At 37.1% G+C, this 21,560-nt stretch overlaps 1 protein-coding gene across 1 annotated transcript in view; it reads left to right on the top strand.

Moving 5' to 3' along the window:
- FBXL7 (F-box and leucine rich repeat protein 7) overlaps positions 1–21,560 on the top strand; it is a 515,131-nt gene that overhangs the window by 475,526 nt on the left and 18,045 nt on the right. The gene's annotated exons all lie outside the window — the stretch shown is intronic.

The following is a 21,560-nucleotide window of genomic DNA, read 5'->3' as shown; positions in this document are numbered from 1 at the left end:
AAAATGAGGATAATACCTATACTCTCACTACCCACAAGTTTGTTGTGTGGTTCAAACAAAATGGTATATATAAATAGCTTCATAAAATTTAAATAACTACACAAATGTCTATTAACAGTAATAATTTGTTTTAAGGCCCCCTGAAAAGGTATGTTCCACAAAATCTTCATGATTTGGTCTTGAATTTGTTTGTTCTCTGGAAGAAGCATGAACAAAGTTTTGAAATCATAAAGCAAGAATACTTTACAAGAAATACAATCTATAATTGGAGATACTGCTTTGAGTCCTCTACCATTTTATTAATCACCCCCAAATTCCTCCCACCACCCAAGGAGACCATTAGAATACATGTTCATGTTCATTAATGTTGGCAGTCAATGACTATTCTCAGTTAGAATCCTGAGATTGCCCTGTGCTGTCTCAAGAGTAGCTGGACTAGAGTGTACTCAGTGTACACCCTATAAAGCAGAGCCACCATGAAGCACCCAATCGGGACCTGAGCCAATCTCAGGAAACTGAAGTAATCTAAGGAAACAAATAGAAAATATTTATAATGGCCTCATTTCCCTTAGCTTTTCTTGGTTCTCTTTGATGAAACCGGTCTTCTCTATACAATGTGTTCATTTGTTTTCCCAAGTAATTTTATTTGAAAATAGAAGAGTACAAAAGGAGAAATTAATAGGAAAGAGTTTAAAAGTCAATGGACAAATAACTAAAAGAATGACAGTGGCCTATGTTATTTATTTACTCTGAAGAAAGTCTTTCTAATTAATTGTTGATCTTTTAAACACTCGAAGTTAATAAAGTTTTATTTTTGTTACTTGAATATTAAATTAATGAGATTAAGCGTTTTTATTGTAGGCTGAAAACAGATAAAGCATCTCATTGTTGCAGTGTAAATTCAATATTCTACTATGTTCTTCATTTTAAAAGATTCAAACACTGGGTTTTTTAAAACTATTATGGAGGAAATGAGCACATAAGCATTACGTGACAATTTCAGATGGAAAACATTAGGGACCCATTTAAGTATGCTGAAAAGAGACTGAAAATTATGGATTGTAGTCCTGTATGTGAAAATCTATTTGCTGCTTCTTTTGTAGAAATCCTTTACTGCTGCTTCATTTCCTTAGTTTTGAAAGGCTAGCAGCTAATTCTCAAGAACACGGTGTATAAAGAGTTATCTGTCTTCTTTGCACAACTGTCAAGAAAAGGCAAGTTCTGGTGATCACAACTGATGGATGAATCAGTACAGAACAAATAAAAGTGTCGACTTCTTTTTAGGTAACTGGACTTGAAGTGAACTCATCTTAATGGCTCTGTAAAGTATGTTTAAATATATTTATAGCCACTCTTCACTTATCTGTGCTAGGGCAGATAAGCAGTAGGATGGATAACTGCAAAGAGCATATTATATACACACAAACACCAACATGCCTACATGTTTACATATATCCACATAAGGATGTATATACATAGATCTGATATATACAGGAATAGATATAGATAGATATAATTTGAAATGCATCATGTAAGCTACCTTACAGAAGATATTCCTTTATATATTGTTTTAAGGCTTAACATTAAATCTACGTCACAGTCCAGTGATAAAGTTGACTATAAAAGTTCTTCTTTCACCCACCCGATTAATGTTTCCTCCAAGGATTTCCTAGAGCATGTCCACCTTGGAACAATGGTAGAAGAAGAAATGTAAGGAATACCAATAAAAGTTTTTTTCTGCAGATTCAAGGATGATCAATATCATATGATAATGTTTTAAAGAATCAAACTTCCCCTTATAAAGGAGTTTACCATTGGCAGCAGATAAAGGACCTCATTCTAATACTTCAGCTGGAACAGGGTCCACAGGATGGACTAGGCTTTCATTGAGTACTGTGTATTTTGCCTGACCTCAGGTACTGTCTTAATAAAGCCAAAATGATCATTTGCCCACCCATCTTTCCCTGAACATTTCGAAGCAGAGAAACCAAAAATATCTCCATGTTTCTTTTTTGCTGTGGTCATTCACCTGTTTCAGTTGTGTCAGACTCCTCAAGACCCCATTGGGGATTTTCTTAACAAAAATACTTCTCCAGCTCATTTTACAGATGAGGAATGGAAGAATAGGGGTACATTACTTTCCCAGGGTCTCACAGCTAGTGTCTGAGGCCAGATTTGAACTCAGGAAGATCAGTCTCCTGACCACAGTCCCGGTACTCGATGCTGCCCAGGACCCTTTACCATAAGACAAATTAATAAGGGAAGATTTTACTTTTCCTCATATCATGCTTTGGCAATTAATTTTTGGATATTTCTTCTGAAGCACAGATTCTAGAACACTCAAGATTCTTGAACATTTAATGATCAGAGAAGGGGCAGCATATTTTATGAGATGCAGACTTTTACAGTTCTGTCCCTTGGTTTGGGCAGCTACCCTGACAGGGTTCAGAATGACTTCCTGGAGAGGTAAAAGGACAAGCCTATTCAGATACCAATGACCTATTTAGGAATTAGGTTATAAACCTAAATCAAGTGGGACTAATGTTGACATTTCTGGGTTCTTTGCATCCTTCTCAAGTTTAATGGCCAGATCCTGGTAGTATGAGCCAGGTAGGAGCTCACTATAGCTAGAATTATAATCAGAGTTAAGTCAGAGTCTTGCTGAGCAGACAATTTCAATGCTTCATCTTGATAAAGGAATTCAGGACCGGAATCTAGGTCAAAGACAAGGCAAACCCTCTGAGTACTGTCAACAAAGTGCATTAGGACCTACTGTGATATTATTTTAGAGGGCACGACATAGTACTGCCTAATAGGTAAGACTGCCTTATCATATTATGTTTCTTTCAGGCCTTCAATCTCTAAACTCTTCCTGATAGAATCCAAGCTGGATCTGCCTTATATCAATTTTATCTTCAAAGCAGACAATGTTAGAAGAAGGTTTTAGTGTACTTACATTATCTGAAACTGATTTTTTAAAAAAGAACTTGAAATAAAACAGGAACCAAAATGATTCCTGAAAATATTTTCCTCTACAAGTAAGTCTTTATAGTTCTGCTTTAAAAATAATAATAAAAGCTCAGATTTTTAGCTAAGAAAAGAAACTTTACTTTTTATGGCAACAGTTCTCTGCCTAGAGGAGCTATAATGGAAAGCATCTTGTACAAAAGCTTGAGTAATCAGAGAGCAAAAATGTAGAGTTGCTTTGTAAATTCTGACTTGGGAAGGTCACTCTAATGTAAATATGCCTTCCCAGACTGTAAACAGCAGTGGTTTGAAAACAAGAGCTTGTATAAAATAGCCAGTTATCTTGTTGAGGAAAAAATGTGTTTAAATGAGCATGTGTGCATGAAACTTCCAGTTTGGAATAGAAAATATTGAGTCCATACTGTAATTACTAGAGATTTAGAATTTCCAGAAAAACTAAAGCCTGAGAAAAGATATGTTCCTTGCTTCAACTCAACCCATCACCCAAAGGAAGCAGGGAAATTTTTTTGAAAAATTAAAGTATAAGTAATAATCTTTTGACCCCTCATTCATATAGGTAAAATCATTTTGTTTGTTTTAGGGACATTAAAAATATTTCGTGTATCTTACATTGTGTTAATAAGATCTCTGCATCAACTTCATATTTAAAGATAGTTTATATCTTCCTGAGTGCTTTCACATATGCTATTATGTTTCACTCCAAGAATTCTAGCAGTAAGGATGGTGTGGCAGGAGTTATTATTTCTGCTTAAAGGTACAGTTATGATTTATCAAAGATCACATGATTGGCACATAAGTGCTGGCACTTTTGTGAGTAAATCTAGGCTAGATCCGACTCCTAGGTCATAGGATTCCAAACCTGAATCTCAGTCTCAAACTTGAAAGGGACTAATTCTGATTTTGTGTCATAGTATATATCATTTAAAAGTATAATTATATACATGATAAATAATTTACTTAAAAATCTCTTCTAATTTTTGTTTAAAATTGAGTTCAAAATTCTTGAACTAAGACTTAAGATTAGTATCCCTGGGGTTCAACTAATTAGGAAAAGTGGCCAAAAACTTGGGAACAGAAGTTGTTCAAAGACCCAATTATAGTTTAAAAAAAGGAAAGTTATTGTGTTTTCTAGAATTAGCCCCCTCCGGAGTGTCAAGCAAACACAATGATCATTTCTTTAAGGAGTTGAGAGAAAAGCTTCTAAAGTTCATAAATTATAACTTTCTGAGCAGTCACTAAAACAGTCTCTGTTCGTATTTGCAAATGCAAATTAGCAGAATTCCAAACTATGTTTCTGGGCCAAATATATGAAAATGTTCAATCTTCAACAACATATCAAAGAACCATTCCAGTGTTAAGTTCTAAGCATACTGCTTGCTTTATAATCCAATCACCACTTCAATTTCAGCCTTCGAATCTTAGATTCAAAAGAATTTCTATAGCATGAACTGACTAGCAAGAAATTCTTCCAATTAATTTAATGAACTTTCCCTTTTCTTCCCTCCTTATTTGTAAGCAAACGTGTATCTAGATCTTTAAAAGCTATGCATTTTTATCTGTACATTTTGATTTTAATAATTAGGTAAAATTGCTGAAGAAGTGACTACAGAATTTTTCAGAGAATTCTTCAGCTAAACCCAGAATAATAGCCATCAAATAAAAGATTTTTAAACTTCTGTTTACTGTAAAATTCTTGGCTTTCATTATGTCTTGAAGGGCTTCGTTTTGATTTTTGGTACTCACACAAAGACCATTCCTCCTATATGTCCCTTGAATTTTACTACATTTTGTGTTACTATTTTATTTTCATTCTTTTCTTCTTGCTGCTTCATAAAGACAGCAACTGTAATATGAGAAACTTTTACATGTTTTATAACTTTCACTCTCCTCTACATGTTTTGGAGAGGGTCCAACATCATGATATCACTAAGAAGCAACTTTAGGCCTCCAACAGTGACATATGGATATTTATCCATTCCGAAGTCCCATGCTGCTTTCATATTACTAGCACTGTCAGCCAGCAAAGCAAATAATTTATCATTCCCTCTCTTTCACATATTTTGCAGCTGGAATACCCTGCAATGTGGTGGTTCTCTCCTGTTTAAATTCTGTGAAGACTGGCTTAAATGTTGTTATCATTAAATTTATAAAATAAAAAAAAATACATTTAGAACTGGGAAGGACCTTAGATATCATTTGGTCTGGGAGTTTTTAACCTTGTTTTGTGCGTTACGGACTTCTTTGGCATTCTAGTGTAGCCTATGGACTTCTCAGGATATTGTTGGGTTGTTTTTAAACCTTTACTTCCTTTTTAGAACTGTTCCCAGGCAGAAGAGTATTAAGGGCTGGGCAATGGGGTTAAGTGACTTGCCCAGAGTCATACAGCTAGGAAATATCTGAGGTCAAATTTAAACCCAGGACCCTCTATCCCTAGGGCTGTCTCTCAATCTACTGAGTCACCTAAGTTGTCCCCTTGAATAGTGTTTTAAAATGGATAAAACAAATTATATAGAATTTCAAAGGTCACCAATTATACCAAAAAAAGTTATTTAAGTTTAAAAAAAAGATAAATTAATGTACCTCAAGTTAGAAATTCCTGACCTAATTCAACTCAATAATTTAATCAATAAAGAAACTGAGAACCACACAGGTTCAAAGACTTGCCCATGACCCCACACACAGTAACTGGCGGACCTTGTGTCCATGTCCAAATCTAACTCTCTTTTCATGGGGCCATACTTCTTCTTCCTGCCATACATTTGTTCATCCATCCAAAAGTATTATAAGGCACAGTGTTTCCCTTATTCTTCCTTGCATAGATTGCCTGACATTAGATGAGGTTTATTCAAATGAAAAAATGACAAAAATGGTATTCTATCAGAAGATTTGTGAAATCCTCATGGTGCACACTGCCTCCACCAACACAGATCACCATCTAGCATTACTTCAGTAGATACACTTCATCAGTTATTGTGGTCAAAATAATTTCAATGATAATATCACCATCATCGCCACCACCACCATCGCAATCATCGACGACAAACATTTAATAAGCACCCCATGTTATGTGCCAGTCACTGTACTAAACTCCAGGTAGGAAATGAAAGGCAAAAAAAAATACATTCCATGTTCTCAAAGAGCTCACAGCCTAGTGGAAAAGACAATATGGAAACAGTGACTCATAAACTAGATATAGGAAGTGTAAGTGGGAGCTAATCTCAGAGGTAAAGCACTGAAAAGGTGGAATGTGATTTTCAAAGTGCTCTTGCAGAAGGGGGCCCTTAAGCTATATCTTGCCAGAATTCAGATGAGCCAAGGGATAAAAGGGAGAAGGTAGAGCATTCCAGGCATGAAGTAGAGCCAGTGAAAACGCCAAGTCAGAAAGATAAAGCGTCTTCCAAGGAACAGCAATAAGGACAACATTGCTAAATTAGAGAGCAAAGCAAAGTGTAAAAAGACTAGCTTTTGGACTGTAAACCCACACAGAGTCTAAGGGAGACTCATCACTTGCACTCTGTTGACATAATCATTGAGAAGCCAGAGTCATCTCCACACAGCAAGACACCAGAGTACAAGATACGAAGAGGACATTGGTTGGGGTCATTACACACTTCCTGCCAGTTTTATATTGGCTTTTTCAAGAGAATATTTATTGTCACAAAAGCCTTCTCATTTAAATTATTTTCCCTGTTCTACAGATTTCATTCATTCATTTCATTTCATTCATTTATTTAGCTAAACCCTTGGGAATTCTTTTGTATGTGTTTTTTTTTCCCCACAATTTGGTTACTTGAGGGTGATGGATTCAATTCAACAAAAATGTATAAATGCAAGGCACTGTGCTTAGTGCTAGGGGGACAAAAACAAAAATTACCATCTTACTGGAAAGTCTACTGTGGAGATATATATAGAAAGTGATAATTTGATGTCTGCTTTTTTTTTTTTTTGGTATCATTGATACACTCACTCCCAGCAATGGTAGCTGAAATTCCTATATGTCTGTCCATTCCAGGCTACTTTCAGAAATGTCACCCTCTCCTGGGAGTTCATCCAATGTATTGCAGCTTCTGCTCTAGATCTCTTGGCATTATGTAGGTGCCAGAAGAGCACATGTAGTCCATTGTTTGAAGTCATTTTTTTTCTATATGGCAGGTCTATAATTTTTTTCTGGTCAAAGATTCCTTCTGGACATTATTTCCAATCTCTCTCCTGTGTAATTCTTCATTGGCATATAGATAAGTGTAATATGGCATTGATGTGAGCCATTAGAGGCAGCTAGGTAGCAGAGTGGGTAAAGAACTGAGCCTCAAATCAGAAAGAACTGAGTTCAAATTTAGCCTCAGATATTTACTGGCCCGGGATCTAGGGCAAGTAAATTAACAGTTGTTTGCCTCAGTTTCCTCAACTGTAAGATAGAAATAATAATAGTACTGACCTAACAGAGTTGATGTGAGGATGAAATAAGATACCACTTTGTCTAGCACATAGTAGGAACTTAATAAATGCTTCTCCCCTTCCTCCTTCCCTTCCTGGCTAGGATGAAAGCCAATAAGGCAAAAGAAGCAATAGAAAGATAACGCATTCTGGACATAAAATGTTGAAAAAAATGGCTTTGCACCTTCCTCATCATGGGCCACCTCACTTTTAATCATAAAGGACTTTTTCATTTCCTCATAGTACTTTATGATGCCAGAATATTTTTTGTTCATCCTAAAAGTATGTGTTGATACATACTCCATTTGAAGTTAGATGCAATCTTATTTTTTTTCAAAAACAACTTTCAGGGTGAAAATTCTTTTTTATATGAAAAATTGTTCTTAGTGTGTCTCTAAGAAAAAAAATAATTTAGTTTAAAAAATGCAGCTATAGTTTGTATAAATTTAGTAATAATGTTCCTTCAAAGTCGATTGTCAACAATTTTTTCATCTCCTTATAGATTAAGGTTAGGTAGCAGATTTTGCCACAAAACATCAAGTTAGAAAGAATTAAATTATGATTTGTATATTATAGAAATAAGTAAATATCACCAAATACATTTTGCATTCAAAATCATGATCTCAGAAGAGTAAATTATGACTTTTTAAAAGTATTCTAAATGCAGAAAATTTTACCCTTTAATAATGAAATATTCTACATTCAACTCTTTTGTGGATCTCAAGATCATCTTTCTAATTTAAAAAGCTTTTACACTTCCTTTTGGTCTTCTTTACTCTGAGCCCTTTCCCGAAGTAGCCCACTGAATAGCTGCTGGTTTTTAAGCTCTAGAGCAGTTTTTCTACCTTACTTGGGTCATAAACCCTTTTAGCAGTCTAATGAAACCTAGCAACCTCTTCTTAAATTAATAGAAATTGTTAAAGTCAACTAGAAATTAAAGAAAATAAAAATGTTAATTTTCCCACATCCAAAGTCACAACTCCCCCCCCAAATTTTTTTTCCATGGATCAGTGGGCTCCAGATTAAGAAGAAATGGATATAAAGCAGCTAGGTATCTTAGTAGATTGAGAGCCAGGCCTGGAGATGGGAAGTCTTGGGTTCAAACATGACCTCAGACACTTCCTAGCTGTGTGACTCTGATCAAGTCACTTGACCCCCATTGCCTAGCCCTTACCACTCTTCTGCCTTGAAACCAATACACAGTATTGATTCTAAGACAGAAGGTAAGGGTTTAAAAAAGAAGAAGAAGAAATGGATAGTGCCTGCTAGTGTCTACTTTACATTGAACTCTTTCAGATTTTCAGTTCAGGTATATACTCCGGTACTTCTTGATCAGGAGTGATGAAGTAGGAACTTTTCTTTGCTAATCTACACACTTGAAGGCAGTACACACTAGAGGCAGAAACAGTGTGATCATGTGAAAGTGGGACAACATGGTATAAAGGAGAGTTCAACTGAATATTGTGCCTTTTCCAGAATAATCTGATCACCTGAAATATCCTCCCCATGCAGATGGACTGGGCTTTTGATACTCACCACCTCCTCAGCTCTTCCTTCCCATTGGAGGGCTGGAGTTTGCATTATAATAAGGGAATACTCTTCATTTCCAGTACTTTGCTATCATCATGAGTTCAACTGTTACTTCTGCATCATTTCAAATTATCTATGATTTCCTTAATGGAAGGATGCTCTCCATCAACTCATGTTCTCCATGAGGTCCTGTGACTAACAGAAATTGATTGCCTTGTGGCTAATCATTAAGCAATGAGCCTCTCTGAATACCTAGGTGGATTCTTCAACAGTTGAGCCATCCGATCTATATTCAAATCCTTTCCATTTCATAAGCTCTATTCAAAGTTGTACTGTCTGGGCTCTGTTCACATCATGATGTGGAATTACAATAGCTATTTAGTGGTTGGTAAGCTATTATAGTCATTTCTATTCATCACTGCTGTCATTATTAATTATACGATAACATTTAGTCCTTTCAAACAAATAGCAGGCTCTTCAGAATGAGAAACCAGAGACCTGTGATTTTTGCTGTGGCCAGCAGAGCACATCAGATTTACTGGCTAGAGTCTCCCAGCCTCACCTGCGTTCTCTCCTGTGTGTATTGAGTAGTGATATCAAAAGACTGCTGTGAATTCTGCCAGAGTCTCTGACAGAAGAATTCCAATCTCCTGGCATGAGAGCCAAGAGAGCTATTACTGAGCTACTGAATGTGTAACATAATGTTCCCTACAATCATACAATAGCATGATCTCATTCAAAATATGAAGCCTTTTGCTACGTATGTTATAAATACTGGGGGAAAAAGAAACTCATCTGAAGATGGAGCTGCACTGTGTTCTCTGGATGTGCTTATGTTATCCCCATCAGTACTCTAAGTGTGTGGAAAGACCGTAGGAAGGAGAATCATTCCCTTGACACAAGGTTTAGAAATCTAAATCCCACACACAGTAAATATATTTCTTTCCTCAATGGCCCCGTTCAACATGTGCAGGTCCCTAAAGGGCACTGTTAAGTGTTCTTTTTTCAAGATGAATTGAGTACAGGCAGGCAAGTGAGAGGTTTCAGAAACTTAACAGCTGTTAAAATGTCAAACCTAAGAGTCTAGGCTTGCTGGGTTCTCCTGAGATTGCCATGAGTTGTCTCACCTGCCTAAGAAAAACATAACATCAAGTGCAATTCTCTTCAACAAACAGAAGCTGGAATTAGGGTACTCAAGGTCTTACAACAGTAGTTTCTGAATCTGGAGTTGGATAAAGATTTAGTTTTCATTTTGCCCAAGTACAATGAAAGTGTAAACAACTTTCTGCTCATATGAGTAATTACAAGTGTATTGTGTATTCCCAAAGAGATAAAAGAAGTAAGTATATGCCACACCATGGATTGTGAATGGCTAAATATTCTGCCCAAAAGAATTTGTTTAATCTGTTTATTCAGTCTGAGGATTATGTTGGAAATATAGGAAAATTTTATGGTAAATAGTATAATATAAGGGAAGAGTCACATTTTTAGGAGTTGGTCAAGAATACTATATAGTAAGGCTTCAACATATTTTGGCAACCTTGTTGAAACATGAAGAAGTCATTGACTTCATGGACCATTAAGAGAAAATATATCAGAAAGAAAGGTCATTAAGACTCAATTTATATTCCAAGAAAGATACATGATGGCGACTAGATTGCTCAGTAGATAGCGAGCCAGGTCTGGAGACACAGGGTTCTGGGTCCAAATTTGGCCTCACACATTTCCTAGCTATGTGACTCTGAGCAAGTCACCTAACCTCAGTTGCCTAGCCTTTACCATTCTTCTGCTTTAGGAAAGAGAGGGGGGGGGTGGGGAGAGGAAGGAAGGAAGGAAGGAAGGAAGGAAGGAAGGAAGGAAGGAAGGAAGGAAGGAAGGAAGGAAGGAAGGAAGGAAGGAAGGAAGGAAGGAAAAGATATATAAGTATAAACTAGACTACTCTTATTTTACTTGTTCTTCTTTGTCCCCAATGCCTTGGAAATAGTAAGCAGTGCTTAAAAAATTGTTTCAAATTGTGGGACTATAATAGGATCACAGTTCCTTAAACATACTAAGATATTTCCTAAGCAATTCCATGTCTCTTTTTTCTTTTTCTTTTTTTTTTGCAAGACTGCCTAAAGTGTTTCTATCTCATTGATTATTAGGCTCAGTTCTTTTTTTAAAGTTGTTTTGAATTGCAACAGGAGCTATTTTACACTTTTAAAAATATATTCCATTATTTCTCTCAATTTCTTGTGGCTAGAAAATAATCATGGACTAGTCAACATGCTATTCCTTCCTGAGTAAAGCCCTTTTTTACTTGTAAAATTTGTTGTTTGTCATTGAAATTCTGAAATTTAACCCCAATGTAACTAAAAGTTTTAAGAATGGGTCTTTTTTTTCTGATGATGGATCAGTACTTTGTAATCTCTGTAAAAGTTCTGGGCAGTTTCCTTGTGCCATTCTCTGCTGTATGTTAGTTAGCCTAATGTTGTTGTTTAGTCTGCTGTTTTTTCCTGATATTTAAGTTTTTTCTGTGTTTTGCCTTTAAGAACAATCATTTGGGCTGATCTAGAACACAGATTATTTGAAAACTTTTGTTTTTGTTCTTCTAACTTCCTTTCACTTCTATTGTTTGGAATACAAACTGTCAGTCTCTTCTTTAGTGCCTCTGTAGCTTTGGAAAAAAAATGTTCCATTTTGCATTCTGAGTTATCTACACTATTACTGGTCTCCATTATTTCTACTTTGTGAATTCTGATCTTTGTCTTAATTTCTAACCTAATATCTTCTTTTTAAAGTGTTATTTCTCTTGAATCACTCTGATGCTTCTAGCCATCTTTTATTTTTCTAAGGAATATAGAGTTCTCTTTTTCATTGCAGGTTGAAGTCTATTTTTCCTCACCACATAATTAGCATTCAAGGTATTATGTATGCTCTTTTTAAACTCATTTTTCTTTCTACTTTGTAAATTTCACTGTTATTTTATCTGCTTGGGCACTAGGCTTATACCCAGTTATTCTCTCTTGGATTTATTTTTGCCCTTTCCCCTTTTTTCTTAGATTCATATAAGCTTATGTCTGGCTCTCCTCCAAAATCCTTCTCTCCTCTCTTTTTCTCTGTTGTGGCATCCACCTTGCCTTCTAAACAGAGACTTGAAACTGAGTGCCCTCAGGGTCCTTCACAAAAGGGATGCTGGCTCATTAATATTTAAGGATAAACCCCATAGAGGGAGTACTGACACTAGTAGATTCCTGATCCCCTTCCCCCTGGGCACAGAAACTACTGCCTCTCTAGAAAGTTATATATTACTATATTTTTGACCACTGCAAACTACACAGTTGCAATCCCATTCCTTCATGTGACTAGGAAGAGTCATTGTTATCTTCCCCACTTCCCTTTTTCCTCACTGGATATGGGTTCAATCTAAAGCTTAACTGTGGGAGAACCAGGCAAGAGCCACTTCATTTCAACCCTGAGACATATGCCTGTAAGGTTTCTTACAACTAGTATGAGAGGTGAAGGGAGGGAGGGAAGGGTAAGTTGGAAATCATAGGTTCATAGAAGGATAAATCTAGATCTGGAAAGGACTCTGAGATCTCATTTTGTTGATGATGAAATTGAAGCTCAAGAAGGTCAGGGTAAAGGGTAGATTTGTGGTCTGTCCACTCATACTGGTGATTTAGATTGAGTTAATGGCTAAGCCCCAATAAATACCAATTCATGATTATTCTGGAAGGATGTTTTTAAAAGATTTATATTGTCTGCATGACTAGAGAAATGTTAGGCATTTTTGCAAGATCAGAATTGGGAAAAAAACATTTTTCCTATCATAGCCATATCAATGTTAAGAAGAAAGGAATTGAGAATAAGGCCTGGAAATGGGAGATCCTGGGTTCACCTAATTCGGTGACTCTGGTCATATCACTAAATCCCAGTTGCCTAGCCCTTATGCTCTTCTGCCTTAGAACCAATACATAGTATTTATTCTAAGCTGGGAGATAGGGGAAGAAGACCAAAAACAAGAAGACTCAGTGGTTACTTTAGTCCATTCTCCACATTTGATGAGGAAGTTAAGATCCAAAAACAGGAAAAGAAAATAATAAACCATTCCAGTAGCTCTTCGAAGAAAAACCCCAATTGGAATCACGAAAAGCTGGACAGGCCCAAAAATGACTAAACAAGAGGTAGAACAAATAAGATTTGAACCTGATACAAACCCAATGCTCTTTCCACTATTCATTTCCCCTATATCCATTAAATTTCTGCTTGAATGCTTCATCATGAAGTGAAGGCAACCCTTCCCAAAAGAGTTTGCTTTTTAGCAAGTCTTATCAAGCCAGAAAGGTTTCAGAAATAGGGATGGCAATATTAATGCTATTTGGCTGTGAACTGAGTATCTGGAGTCCAAAACTATAGATTAAGTTCAAAAATTCATCACCAGAACAAGTAGCAAATTATATGTTATTTCATGATGATTTTACCTTTTACAATGGGATTTTTATTACCTTGGAGGCAGCTAGGAGGTTCAGTGGATTTAGAGTCAAGACTAGAAACAGGAGGTCCTTGGTTCAAATCTGGCTTCAGATACTTTCTACCTATGTAACTCTAGGAAAGTCACTTAATCCCCATTGCCTACCCCTTATAGCTCTTCTGCCTTGGAACTAATCCACAGTATTGATTCTAAAATGGAAGTAAGAGTTATTAACTTCATTAATTAATTTAATGAAGCCTTTACCTTTCATCTTAGAATTGATGCAGTACTTTTATCTTCTAACATTATAGATCCAGTTTTAATCACTTTAGATTTGGGGAATATTTCCTTCTTTTGAGATTATTAGATTGACAGGCCAAATAGGAAATAACTATTCTAAAACTTACTGATTTTTTCCTAATTGGTTGGAGAAACTACAGTGTTCCTTTTTCTTTTGGGAAATTAGCCATATATGCTGAGATATCAAGCTTTGGGTCCCAGCCTATGTCAATGCTAAGAACAAGAACAAGAACAGATTGTCCAGACAACATAACTTGGACCAACTAGGGTTTATTGAGTTGGCCAGCAGCACAGTCTCTTTAGAAGAGGCAAAGACTTCTTGAAAGAACAGTATACAAGTTTTAGGGAAGGAGGAACAGGGTAGAGAATAGAACAAAAGCTGATTGGTCAAGGTTCCTGTTCCTGGGACTTGACCCTGATCTAGTACAATCTCTTTTACCCAGTCAAAGGGTTAAAATTTTCTTCATAATAGTATGCTGGGACTAGACTGTTAGAACAGGCTGCACAACAGAATACCAGAATACCATGGCGTGTCCTCATTTGGATTACTTGCATTGCAAGCACTAATGGGAGAGCATAGACATATATGTGTGAACAAAATGAAGTGATTCTCAAAATAGAGTAGCTCTGGATCCACACCTACTCTTATTATACTGGCTTAAAATGAAGAACACGCAGTCACCTAATTAACCAGTATTATATGAATCAGAGATGTCGTTTTTAAAAAATCATTTTAAGATTATTCTTTTACATATCTCAAATAGGTATGCATGTGAAAGTTCCTTGAAAACTACATGATTCTATGAAAAATGTTAACTATTACTGAATAGCTACCGTGAATCCTTGGTAGGGATTTAAAGTGAAGAGAGTTCTAAGTTCTCCTTACCCTACCAGTATAGAAATCATTGACCAATCTACCAAAAATTTGGCTGTAATATGCTTGAATCTGGGTTCAGATATTAATGAATGAAATAAAGAAAGATATAAATGCCTGATCTGACACTGGTTTTGTAGCTGCATTTGTATCTTCATAACTGAAGTGTTTGTTTATTTTTAAACCAAAGATTAGGTGGAACAAAATCACAGTGGAGTTTAATACAATTTCAACTTTGAAGAGGCTTCTTAGGATTTTTATTTTCTTTAAGGTAACAGTCCTGTTATTTGCCTTCACTCATGAGGAAATTGCAAAGCTACAGGCTGGCTTTGTTGACACAGTTGTTGGCTTCCTAAGATCCTCTTTTAGAAACAGGAGAATTAATAATTACAGAGCACACTTCCAAGATTTCAGACAATCCATATTCCTGCCCAGAAGTCTAATCAACCTTATGAAAATCCATCATTTCTGCATTCTTAGTATTTCCTCAAATGTATTATTTTTTTAAAACTCAGGTTGACCTTCTTGACAGAATCAAAAATATATTTTTTCTTTCTTCGGGTATTTAGAAAAGCAGATTGTAATAATGCTCAATAATTACCTCTCCATCTATCTTGTAATTTGAAACAATATCTTAATTTGATAGAAATATTCTCAAATGATGCATGAGATTTTATTTTAATGAAACTAGGGAAGATTCCTATTTAAAAGAACCCAGGGCTATTTGGTTGTTAATAAAAATGTAAAGCACTCAATTCATACATTCACTGTCTGGATCTTTATATTTTTTAAAGTAAGAAATACTTTAGTAAATCTGTTAACAATATCCTCGTTTACCTTCCTTCATATGCCTCACAGAATTCATTTGTCTAGCAAACAATCCCTGGATAAATTTCCCTCTGAGTTATTTTTCCCATTTTCTTGAAAGGACTGAGGTAAGAAGTGGATAAGAAATTTCTTCTTCTCTAATCCTTATCTCCCATTGCCTATTATTTAAACTACAATCCTATTATATGTATCCCTCTATTACGGCACATTGCTCACATTCGGTTCCTGCTAATTCATAACTGTAAAAAATATATGTGTATATATGAAAATACTCTCTGACATTATCCTGACTAATATCATTTCACAATATTGTCATTAGTACCTTATAGCTAAACCCATTATAATATCACAAAATCCTGCTCTATGTCATTCAGCCAATTTACCATCATAATATTCTGTGACTAATGCCCCCTTCATAACATTGTTTTACCTCACATTATGTTTTTAAAGAACTAAGTTTCCTTATCCAGAAATTCCCTACATCAATGAAATCACAGGTTAAATCCCTATCCTTTAATGATAATATTAGGTGGAATGTACTTGGAAATGAATATATGCTTTCAAAATACAATTAATTCAATAGTTTTGAATATAGAATTTCATTATTTTGAGTTATCTCTTCACTAATGCATATTTCAGTCCCTTCCTGACTTAGTAACTATCTTCATAAATGTCAGTGTCTTTTTTAAAATATTTTTCGAGATCACATGTAGATATACTTTTAAAATTTTTATGCTGAAATGTTATGATCCATATTCTCTCCCTCCTCCCCGAGGCAGCAGGTAATATGATATAGGTCATACGTGGGGTATCATGAAATACATATTTCAATGTTCATCATGTTGTGAAAGAAGACACACATTGCTTATAGTAGAAAAAAATTCATATGAAAATAAAGTGAAGAATGGGGTGCTTCAGTGGGCATTCAGGCTCCATCAGTTCTCCCTTTGGCAGTTGATAGCTTTTTTCATCATGAATCCTTTGGAGTTGTCTTGGACCCTTGCATTACTGATATTAGTTATGTGTTCATGTCATTTTAAAAAATGACCTACTAGCCATCCTTCTAGTGATGGACCTTTCTGACTTGGATGACGCCATAGTCCATTACAAGGCTAGAGCTTGGCACAATGAAAAGAGCTCTGGCTATTTGAAAGAGTCAGATATCCTGGGTTCAGTTTTTGCTTCTGTCACTTTGAACAAGTCACTGAACCTCTCCCAGCCTCAGATTCGTCATCTGTAAAATGAGGGAGTGGGATTGGGTGTCCTCTGAGGTTTATTCCAGCTCTAAATTTAGGAGTCACAATTCAACGCAGCCCATGCTCAAAGTCTTTCCAATTTAGTAGCACTAGCTATAGCCTAGCTTTTGAGAAACCCTCCTCTCTTCCACAATACAATGAGGCATTAATGTTGGGCTTTTTTCAGAGGTCCTGAAATATCATGCCTTGGCTGGCAGGCTGCTGGTTCTTTAGATGACTGAAATTGTTGAGTTATCTTTCTCTACTTCAGCCTCAGGATGAGAGAGCAGTACTTTAAGTGCAAAATGCATTGACTAGAAAGAAAAATTACAACTGAAAACGTACATCTGTCATAAAATAACAAGCAAATATTCACCTGAGATGCTGGCATGGTGGTGGGGAGAGAATGGCTTAGTTCACCATGTTATCTCAGCTACCTCCTTCTTTTAAAGGTGAACTCAGTGGTAAAGGTTGTTATTATGGGACTGTTTAAGGGAAAGAGACAAGAGGGAAACATTGAAATATTTTAAGTTTATTGATGGGAATGGGGGAGGAAGGAGGGTAACAAGGGAGAAGGAAAAGTTCTTAATCTTATCCCCAAACCTAAATTCCCTTAATAAAATTCCAATGGCTAACTTATCTAGGCTAAATAAGTTACGTTCCCCCAAACAGAACCTCACAAAACAGAGTCCAGTAAATGAGCCAAGATCCCAGAGGTAATGTCCAAAGTTGGTTCAGCAGGGAAGTTCTTCTTTGGTCTTCCTTCTAGCTGTCAGCAGCCAGTTCAAACAGGTTTTCTCCTCTCAAGCTGGTATCTCACAAAGGGCCAGAAATCTTGTATAAAGATGGAAATCTCAGCTAACTCTCCAAAATTTCTCCCAGAAGTCTGTTTTTTTCAGTTGGGACCTTAGAATCTTGACCCAGGCTCCCATGTGAGTCTCTGTCACATGTCCCTGTCGATCAAATGCAATTCACTTTGCAGAATCATTTTGAAGTCTTCCTTTGCTTACTACATGGTTAATATACTGGGGGAAGGAATGGACACATGATTCGCCATCATTGGCTGTCTTTTTTTGTTTCCTTTTAAGTTTTTTTGCTGCCTTTTTTTCTTCCAGAAGCATTTACTCTTCACCCCTTATAACAAAGAAAAAACATTTAAGCAAAATAGTTAATAACATCTGAAAGGATGTACTATATTCCATATCCACAATACTTCACTTCTTTATAGAGGAAAGAGAGGTGTTCTATGAGCAGTTTTCTTTGACCAAGATTGATCATTACAATGATTAGAATTCAACTAATTTTTAGCATTACATTAATTTCACACATTATCGTCCTACTTCTCCTTTTTCTTGATTTTCATCCTTGTTAACTTCCCCGTAGCATTTGATACTCCTGACTACTATCACTTTTGGGTCCTCTCTCCTCCCTGAGCTTTCTTGACATTGATCCCTTCTGATTCTCCCCCCAACTGTTTGGCCACTTTTGCTTAGTCCTTTGCCAGATCATCATCCCTGTCTTTTGACTATTTTCCTACTACCTATAATTATGGCCATGTCTCCTGTCCAAGATCCTCTCCTCCATTTTGTACCTAAATCCCTTTCAGAAGGTCATCTCCAATTAGTACCTTCATTTCCTTTCTTCTCATTTTCTTTCTTAACATTTTGCAATCTGTGATCCAATTTCATTATTCAACTGAAAGTGCTCTCTCCAAAGTTACTAATAGTCTCTTAATTGCTAAATAAAATGATTACTTATCATTTTTCATCCTTCTTGACTTCTCTATAGCCTTTGACACTCTCAATCATTACTTTCTTAACAATCTTTTCTCTGGTTTTTCATGTTTGCTCTCTCCTTGATCTCCTCCTACTTGTCTAACTACACTTTGTGTCCCTTGCTGGATCTTCATCTACATCAGTGATAGGCAACCGATGGTATAGGTACTGAAGATGCCACATAGAGTATTCTCTGAAAGGCAGAAGGACTCAGGCAGAGCTGCTCCCTTCCTCCTCTCTACCATGCCTGACAACATTTTTTCATATCACCCACCCTTCTGCCCAGCAGCCCAATGGCAGTGCTTCCTACCTTGTGTGGGGTTAAGTGTGCAGCAGGTCTTGCCCAGCACTCAGTAGGGTATAGAACTTGGTTTCTTAAAGGTTTGCCATCACTGATCTATGTGATTCCTGTTAATAGTGGAGATTTCCCACTGTTCTGAACTTTAGCTCTCTTATGTTCTCTGTTTCACTTGGTGATCTTATTAGCTCACATAGTTTAAAATATAAGCTCTATGCAAAAACAAACAAACCAAAAACTCAGATCTACTTATTCATCCCTAATTTCTCTCCTGATCTCCAGTTTTCCATCTGCAAATGCCTATTGGACATCTTGAACTGGATGTTTCATAAACATCAATGTAAATTCAACATGGCCAAAACCAAACTTCATATTTCCCAGCCACCAAAACTTTGCTCTTTTCTTATCTTTTCCTTTAATGTCATGGACACCACCATCTTTCCAGTCATCCAGGTTTGCAACCTAGATAGGTGTCATTCTTGACTCCTCACTGACTCTCTCAAACCCAACATCCAGTCATTTTCAAGTCCTGCCCTGTCAATATTGGTAATATTTTCTTACATATACCTTCTTCTCTCCCCTGACTGACACTACCATAGTGCAAGCCCTCACCACCTCACATTTTGCTGATTGATGTCCTTGGCTCAAGACTGCCTGCATTCTGGTTGTCAAATTGATCTTCTAAACCAAAGATATGAGCACATCATTCTGTATTAATAAACTCCAGTGACTCCCTATTACCTATAGAATCAAATAGAAAATCTTATTGCTGTTTAAAACCTGGTTTCTTCCTCCCTTTCTAATCTTAAAATCTTATTGCCTTCCATGTACTCTGTGGCTCAGCAGCTCTGACTTTGCTATTCTTCAAACATGATATTCCATTTCCTTAGTATGTGCATTTTCACTAATTATTCCCCAGGTTTGGGGTGATTCCCCCTACTCATATCTACCTCCTGGCTTCCCAAGCTCCCTTCAGGTCTTACCTATGTCTTATCTTTTGCAAGAAGTCTTTAATCTTAGTGACTCCCCATTGGCACTACCCCCCCCCATTTATCCTGTATAATATAGGAGGAGAGAGAAATGAGTTGAAATATAAGTAAGGAAAGGGTTTTGCAGAAGAGCTTGTCACATGCCAGGAACCAAATGACAATGGATTCTGGAACTCAGAGGGAGGATTTGAGAGGAAACCAACTGCAACCAAGAAGGCTCTTGGCTTCCTGGTCCTGGAGCGGAGTGGAGAAAAAGATATCTGACCTCTGGCATTCCTGCCTGGATAAAAGCTACAGTGAAGTGGAAATGAGGTGTTCCTACCTGCTGAGAAGTACCTTCCTGACGGAGAAGATTAAATGGAAGAAAATTCATGTAACAACTAGCCTGAGCAAGAGACAGTGTTGGCCTGAAGGCCTGAGGCAAATCTCAGTGCCTGGTCCAGCTGGGTTGGATTCAGTTATCAGGAGTTCCATCTTTGGCCATTTACAGATTGTTTCATCTTATAAACCAACCTGGGGAGATTAATTAGATTCAGGTGTAGATAGTGAGGTTTGGGGAATCTTAGCCAGAGACAGGCCAGGGCTTAGGGAGCATCAAGAATAGGAAGCATTTCCCGTGAGGGAAATTTAGAAGGGTGAGGTGTGGTAGAGACATGAAGAGAGAGAGGTTTTAGAGGACAAGCCAAGATGCAAGAACCAAGGCTGGGGACCTGACCTGCCTGTCAGTCAAGAAGAAGGTTCCAAATGGAGTGTTCCCAGGAGTTGGCAGTTGAGGCTGGCTGAAGGACCCTTGGGGGGCTGGCTTGGCTTTGGGCTCTCTGACCAAGGGAGAGACCTCTGCTCTCTCTGGGGATTTGACTGACTCCTAAGAAAGGAGGCAAGCCTGGCTTAACCCCCAGAGAGAGACAGAAAACAGATCCTCCTTTGGTCAGATAGTCCAAAGCCAAGCCAGCCCCCCCAAGGGTCCTTCAGCCATCCTCAACTGCCAACTCCTGGGAACATTCCATTTGGAACCTTCTTCTTGATTGACAGACAGGTCCCCAACCTTGGTTCTTGCATCTTGGATTGTCCTGCAAAACCTCTGTCTCTTCATGTCTCTACCACAGAGGCTAGTGAGATTTTCTTAGAGCTAGGGAAGTCCTGTTCCTTAATCCTCCCTTCCTACTCCTCTGTTTATTATAAAATAAATCCCTGCTTCCTGTTCATCAACACCGTCTTGGAGGCCTTGAGGGGCACGAGTCCCAGTGAGTGAGGGCATCAAGCCTTACTTCACTGAGGGGTACTGAGGGTTCAAATAAACCTCAATAGACCAACATTTTATTTCAATAACTATATATAGTCATACATATAGCACATACATGTCTATGTGTCTATAGGTATCTTATCTGTTTATAACTTTGAATGCCATCTTCCCCATTAGACTGGGAACTTGAGAGCCCTGGGTTTCTTTGCACCTTTCTTTGTGTCCCAATGCACAGGACAGATCCTGGTACGTAGTAGGCACTTAATAAATGCTGCTTGTCTATAAACTATTGACTATTCTGTTGATGATTCTGTTGATGTCATTCTTGATGCTTCCCTTTGTCCCAACCCTTATTTCTAAAGTTTTATCAGTTCTAGCACCAAAACATCCCTTCTCCACTTGCACAGCCACCATCCTCATTCCAGTCCCTGTCACTTTTCATCCGGATTATTGCAATAGACCACTAATTTCTTTGCCTACCTCCAGGCTCTGGTCCCTCTCCAATCCATATACTTTCAAATTGATATTCCAAAAACATAGGTCTGACTCTGTCACTTCCCTGATCAGAAAGCTACAGTAAGACTTTCTTTTATTGGAATCAATATAAATTCCT

Source organism: Monodelphis domestica, chromosome 3 (genome assembly GCF_027887165.1).
Source record: "Monodelphis domestica isolate mMonDom1 chromosome 3, mMonDom1.pri, whole genome shotgun sequence".
In the NCBI taxonomy this organism is placed as follows: Eukaryota; Metazoa; Chordata; class Mammalia; order Didelphimorphia; family Didelphidae; genus Monodelphis; species Monodelphis domestica.
Note: the sequence above shows the minus strand (reverse complement) of the source record. Positions and strands in the feature narration are given on the sequence as shown.